General features: G+C 44.7%; 1 pseudogene; it reads right to left on the reverse strand.

Annotated features, from left to right (window-relative positions):
• Positions 1-1,249: 1,249 nt before the first annotated feature.
• LOC100589279 lies at positions 1,250-6,862 on the reverse strand (annotated as a pseudogene).
• Positions 6,863-7,095: the final 233 nt, after the last annotated feature.

The following is a 7,095-nucleotide window of genomic DNA, read 5'->3' on the forward strand; positions in this document are numbered from 1 at the left end:
GAGGTCAGGAGATCGAGACCACGGTGAAACCCCGTCTCTACTAAAAAATACAAAAAATTAGCCGGGCGTTGTGGCGGGCGCCTGTAGTCCCAGCTACTCGGAGAGGCTGAGGCAGGAGAATGGCGTGAACCCGGGAGGCGGAGCTTGCAGTGAGCGGAGATTGTGCCACTGCACTCCAGCCTGGGTGCCTGGGTGACAGAGCAAGACTCCGTCTCAAAAAAAAAATACCTATATATATATATAGATATGCACATATGTATTTATTTGTTCAATTATATTAACTATCCAAATGCTTATTGTTTCTGTTTTTTAGAAGGACACAGTTTATTCAACAGAAGGCATAAAAGTTAGAATTATCTTTCCCAGAATATGACTTAATTCCTCTGTTTTTCAGCTGTTCACCAATAAAACAATACTGGGGCAATTTTTTTTTTTTTTTTTTTTTTTTTTTTTTTTTTTGAGACGGAGTCTTGCTCTGTCACCAGGCTGGAGTGCAGTGGCACGATCTCAGCTCACTGCAACGTCCACCTCCCAGGTTCAAGCAATTCTCCTGCCTCACCCTCCCAAGTGGCTGGGAATACAGGCACCCACCACCACGCCCGGCTAATTTTTGTATTTTTAGTAGAGACAGGGTTTCACCACGTTAGCCAGGATAATCTCGATCTCTTGACCTCATGATTCGCCAGACTCGGCCTCCCATATGCTGGGATTACAGGCATGAGCCACCGCGCCCAGCCAGGACTATTCTTAACATAGAAAAACTCCAGCACATTAGCCACCTCTGCAGGGCATTGAAGGATAACTGAAGTCCAGGGCCAAGAACACTCAGGGAGGTCAGGTGCCTAAAAGTACTAAGGGGCTTTTAAAAATCTAAAACCGAGTATACTTCAATATCTTAATGTTTGCAAATAAGTATAAAATAGCCTTAGAAAAAATGAGCTCATACACACACACACACACACACACACACACACGATCCATCATAATAAATAAATATTGAAATCTATTACTTACACTGAAATAATTTTACATTTTCTTCTGTTCAACTACTTCAAGACTGGAATGTTTTTAGTCAAATATTCACGAGTGTGAAATCCCTCATTTCTCCCTAGTCTGAAAGGAGAGCTTTCAGAGATGTAATTCTTCTCGGATGTCTCCTGAAGTTTTGATTTGCAGTAAAAGCAAATAGGAACCATCCACCAAGTTAGGAAACAGCTACGTCCTTATGGGTTTATCTGTGGCCCTGGTATCAGCAGTCATCTTCCAAATCTGAGACACTAAATCAGCTGTCTTGATTGTTCTTTTGCCACTTGTCAATAAGTCCTTCTCAAATTCTTCAGTAATTTTGCCTTTAAAAATTTTTTTCAAGAGCCCTGAATCATTGAGAAGTTCTTCCATGTCCTCATCTTTGTATCAGCACATGCTTCCCTTTTCCTTATCTCATTCATGTTTTTCTTTTTTTCTTTTTTGGCCTTCTGCTTTGACCAATCTTTATTTTTTATGAATTTTCTTCTCCCTTCATTTTCTGTTTTTCTCCTTTCTTTGTTGCTCCAGTAATTTCTGCCTCTGCTTTTCTCTAATTTTATCTTTAAATGAAATAGCGTCTGTATTGATGTCCACAGGCACAAAATCTGGAAACTGGTTTCCTCTCAATTCTGGCATCGTGGGCATTCTCAGCAGGGAAAAACCTCAAGCAAGACTTGCAAAATCAAAATTATTTAATCCGAAAATCAGGTTGCATTCTTACTTTGCATAAGCCTGGACATAGGACACAAAAGCTTTCATGCTCTTTTCAAACATAGCTCTTTCTGCCAGGGTCATGGACTTGAGTTTTGGCAGAAGGTCAGCTGTGTTTTTCTAGAGTTTCATCTCCACCAGGGGGCATTTTTGGTTAATTACAAGGAAATTGATGTATGACTCTTCCACAGGCAGGAGGAACACCAGAGCTCTGCCTCTGTGGCCAATGAGGGCTGTGCGGCCACAGCGCTGCACAAAGGCACTTGCATTGTTGGGGCGATTGTACTGCAAAACCCAATTTACTTCAGGAATATTGATTCCTGGGCCACCACATCAGTGCACACTAAAATCCCACTTTGCAATTTGCGGAACTCCATGAAGATCATATTTCATCTTTCCTTGAATGCACACAATCTTCACAGTCTTCATCAGCACCTCCAGAGCCTTCCCGTAGTATGCCACACAGGTGCAGGTGCTGAAGAAGACCAGGTGTTGCTCTTGATTATGACTGCAAAGAAAATGTAGCAACTGATTAAATTTCACATCTGCCTTGCATACCATGTAGTAGTTTTCCAGGGGAAAGTGGTGTTCTGGGCACTGCTGGCTGCCACAACCTTCTTCACTGAGACTGGACAGGGTTCCGGAGGCCCACTCTCCCCAAGTTCTCCACTTGCTGCTTCTGAGTGGCAGAGAAAAGGCCTGTTCTCCTCTGCTTTGGCAAAAACTCCAGGATGGTATTTATGCTTGCCTCAAATCACGTGTGCAGAAGTCTGTCTGCCTCATCCAACACCAGGATATGCAGGGATCACACACAGCTGGCCAGATACAAGCCTTCTGCCTTCCTTCAGAACCTGTCTTCAAGTGGCCTGGAATGGCCACAGTGGTGTTCCCACCTCGTGGCTTAAACTCTTAAACTTGGGACAGAAGAGATCCTGGAGAGCAGAGGAGAATCATTTATTATTATTATTATTATTTTTATTTTTTTTATTTTTTGAGACGGAGTCTCACTCTGTCGCCCAGGCTGGAGTGCAGTGGCGCAATCTCGGCTCACTGCAAGCTTCGCCTCCCGGGTTCACGCCATTCTCCTGCCTCAGCCTCTCCGAGTAGCTGGGACTACAGGCGCCCGCCACTGCGCCCGGCTACTTTTTTGTATTTTTAGTAGAGATGGGGTTTCACCGTGGTCTCGATATCCTGGCCTCGTGATCCGCCCGCCTCGGCCTCCCAAAGTGCTGGGATTACAGGCTTGAGCCACTGCGCCCGGCCTATTATCATTTTTTTGAGATGGAGTTTCACTCTTGTCACCCAGGCTGGGGAGCAATGGCATGATCTCAGCTCACTGCAACCTCCACCTCCCAGGTTCAAGCAATTCCCCTGTTTCAGCCTCCCGAGCAGCTGGGATTATGGGCGCCCACCACCACGCTCAGCTAATTTTTGTATTTTCAGTAGAGACAGGGTTTCATCATGTTGGCCAGGCTGGTCTTGAACTCCTGACCTCAGGTGATCTGCCCGCCTTGGCCTCCCAAAGTGCTGGGATTATAGGCATGAGCCACTGCGTCTGGCCTAGAATCATTTATTCTTTCTGTCCTTCATAGATGATAAACCAAAGTTTTAAATAGGTGTTTCCCCTTATCCTGCCCTCTTTTCCATGTTCAATTGCTCATTTCCTGGTAAGCATGTCTGCCCTGGCTGCCTGCAGTCCACTTCCCTACACCTGCCATTGCCCTGACTGCCAGTCAGCCTTGACCTATTCTCTCCTAAGGTTTCAAAATGATATGATTCATTTTTCACAAATAAACTTAACATTTCCACATCATCGTATCTGCCAGTTAGAAGGATAGTAGTCTGATTGCTTCAGTTCACGTTTTTTTGGTCTTTAAAGAAGCTGTTTACTTATACTTAAATGGCTTCTTTCAGAAAAAGAAAAATTTGAAACACTTCTCTCTCTGCTCCTCCCACCGAAGTATTTGAAGTTTCTTTTTTTTTAATTGTGGAAAGAATGCAAAACATAAAATTTACCATCTTAGTCATTTTCAGCATACAGTCTGGTGGCACTGAGCACAGTCACCTTGTTGGGCAACTGTCACCACCATCCATCCACAAAACATTCTCATCTTCCCAACCTGAAATTCTGTACCCATTAAACACGAACTCTCCATTCCCTTCTCCTCCAGCCCTGGCAAACATTGTTCCATTCTCTGTCCCTACGAAATGGATGACTCTAGGTAGTTCTTAGAAGTGGAATCATGCAATATGTGTCCTTTTGTGTCTGGCTTATTTCACTTTGCATGACATCCTCAAGGTTCATACATGTAGCAGGGTGTGTCAGAATGTAATTCCCTTTCAAGCCTGGATAATATCCCATTGTATGGATAGACCACATTGCGTATCCATTCATTCCTCAGCGAACACTTGGGTTGTTCCCATCTTTGGGCCATTGTGAATAAGTCTTCTGTGAACATATGTGCAGAAATACTAAAAATGATTCATAAAAGATAATCGATTCAACCAGTACTTCCTGAGCTTTGCTGTGGGGCAGACACAGTGCCAGTGGCCACAATAAACAAGACTGCAGACACAGCCAGCTGCCTCCTGGACCTCAGAGCCTAAAAGGAACAGAGACTCAGTGTGGTGAGGTAACTGTCAGGACAGGAGAAACAAGGTCCCCATGAGCACATGGACTATAGCCTGCCCACCTACCAAAAAATTAAAGGCCCCAGAAAAGTTGTGTGACTTGGTATCTGGGCTCTGAAAAGTGAATTTGGGACAAGATTGTAGGAGCAGGCAGGAGAGGGCAGAGCAGATGGCAGAGACCAGAGGCATCTGAGTCAGAGGACAAAATTTGGGGGTGCAGCCACCCAGGCTGAGGCACATGCAGGAGCCAGAGCAGATGATGCCAGCCCTGTGAACCTGTTAACATCTTGGGTTTATCTTAAAATAGTAGGAAGTCACTGAAACATTTTAAGTAGGGAAGTGACAGGATCTGGTCTGCACTGTATACGAACAGCCTGTCTGTGGTGTGAGTGCATTGGACTGGATGAAGGTAAAAGTTCAGACAGGAAGTGACTGTTCATAGCCAAGCCATCAAGGATGGAGGCCCGAGCTCACTAGATAGCAGGGAAGGAGATAAGGCACAGCTGGGGGTGACTGAGCCCAGGAAGTGAGAGAAAAGGTGGCATCAAGGAAAGAAAGCCACAGGCTTTTTATAACAACCAGTTAATTATATAACCAATGAATTATATATATAAATTATATTTATATATAAATATAATTTAAATGTACATATGTATATATAATTATATATAAATATAATTTAAATATAGTTATATTTATACAACCAGTGCATTTATATATATAAATTATATTTATATAACCAGTGAATTATAGGATAAATAGAGGTGTAGCGAAATATTGATGTTGTTGAGTGGGGTCTGGTGCTCATGTTCAGTTCTTCTCCAAGGATCTGGGGATATCTTGGTCTTGGTCTGGTCAGATCTTTCTTCATCAGCCTGATTCGCTGCAACCTGCTAGACCTTCTGGATGACCCACATCCAAAGAGCTAGCATTTTCAGAGTACAATCTATACCCTGTGAGCCTCAAAAAAGTCTGTTATGAGTTGAATTGTGTTCCCCCAAAATTCATGTATGGAAGCCCTAACCCCTAATATGACTATTTGAAGATAAGGAGGTATAAAGTTAAATAAGGTTGTAAGCATGGGACCTTAATCTGATAGGACTGGAGTCCTTATAAGAAGGGGAAGAGACACAAGAGATCTCTTTCTCTGCATGTGCACAGAGAAGAGGCCATGTGAGGCAAGAAGACAGCCATCGGCAAGCCAGGAAGAGAGCCCTTCCCGGAAACCAACCCTGACGGCACTTCAATCTCAGACTTCCAGCCTCCAGAACTGTGAGAAAATGCATTTCTGTTGTTTAAGCCACCCAGTCTGTGGTATTCGGTATGGAAGCCCTGGCAAGCTGATGCATGGTCTTAAGAGGTAGGTATTATCATTGATGAGGAAACTGAGGCTCAGAGAGATTGACTTGACTAAGATCCACAGGTGGTAAGCCACTCATCTGCTGCCCTGCAGTGGAGGCTTCCTTATAGCAAGCCTTTTGCTTTTGCAGAGAATTTTCTGTGCATATCCTTGAAGAACCACATTTTTACCAACTCTATTTCTAAAGCTCTAGCTGTGACTCTGCCTTACAGCCTGCTGTGCAGATCCACACAACAATGTAACTACAGGGCCTGCTCTGCAAGATCACCCAGAGCAGGCTTCCCAGTCTCAGAGATGCAGAAATGTGCTGTACTTTCTCTGTCCTCCTGCAGTAGTGAGAGGGAGTTTTATGATAAGTCAGCTATATACTTTTCAGCTGGAAAAAAGTGACTTTGTGGCTAGATAGGATTCCACATGAGTCCCCTGCTTCCTAAGTGAAGCATGTGCTTCCTTCTGTGACTGTGACATTGCGGTGCACAGAGGAGCCTTGCTGCAAGCTTTCCAGTCACCTTCCTGTAAGTGACTTGAGTTCCCAACTGCCTGGCTACAAGTCCAGTTCAACATGAACCCTACTGAAGCAAGTTTTGAAGTTTCAGTTTGAACAAGATGAACTTATGATTTTTGTAAGTAAAAAATGACCAAATATCAGCAATTTCATGTGAATCAACCTAATGTAGTTGGCCCTTTAACCCTGCCCCTCTGTCTCATTATGTCCTCTTAGGCTGCCCTCAGATCACCTCAGATCCCTGGCTTCCTCCTCCGACCCTCCCTGGCAGGGTCCCCGTGATGGACAGGGATGGACGCCTGGGAGAGAAGTCCACAAAGAAACAGAGAGGAAATGGTCAGAGAGGTAGGAGGATAGTGTCAGGGTCCAGAACACATTACCGCAACATGTGGCCCCTTGGCCTGCTGAATATTTTACACAGAAGGAAATGCAGAAAACAGCAGGAGCAGGAAGGTCACTCTCTGACCCTTTCTCCCTGAAACATGGTCAGAAAGGAATTCTCTGACTTGCTTTGCCTGAAAGTAGGTCGGGAGACCCTCATTCCAGAGAGGTTCTGACTCGGTCCCCACACCGCCTTCTTTCCTGCTGGCCTCATCCAAGCCTCTGCTTAAGGAGAGCTCCATGTCCATCTTTAGCAGCTCAGGGTGAATTTATTCCCCAGCCTCTAAGGGCATTTTCTTGTGAAGCTTTGTTCTCTATGACATAAGAGGAGAGGGATGTTTAGAGGAGCTGGGGGAGGAGACCCCAGGGGATTTCCTTGTCCCCACAGATGCATCTGATTGTGAAGCAGAACACACGCAAAGCACCTAGCAGTGCCCAGCACACAGTCAGTGCTCATGAAGTGTTGGTTCCCTCTTGCCCA

This window comes from Nomascus leucogenys, chromosome 23 (assembly GCF_006542625.1).
Source record: "Nomascus leucogenys isolate Asia chromosome 23, Asia_NLE_v1, whole genome shotgun sequence".
In the NCBI taxonomy this organism is placed as follows: domain Eukaryota; kingdom Metazoa; phylum Chordata; class Mammalia; order Primates; family Hylobatidae; genus Nomascus; species Nomascus leucogenys.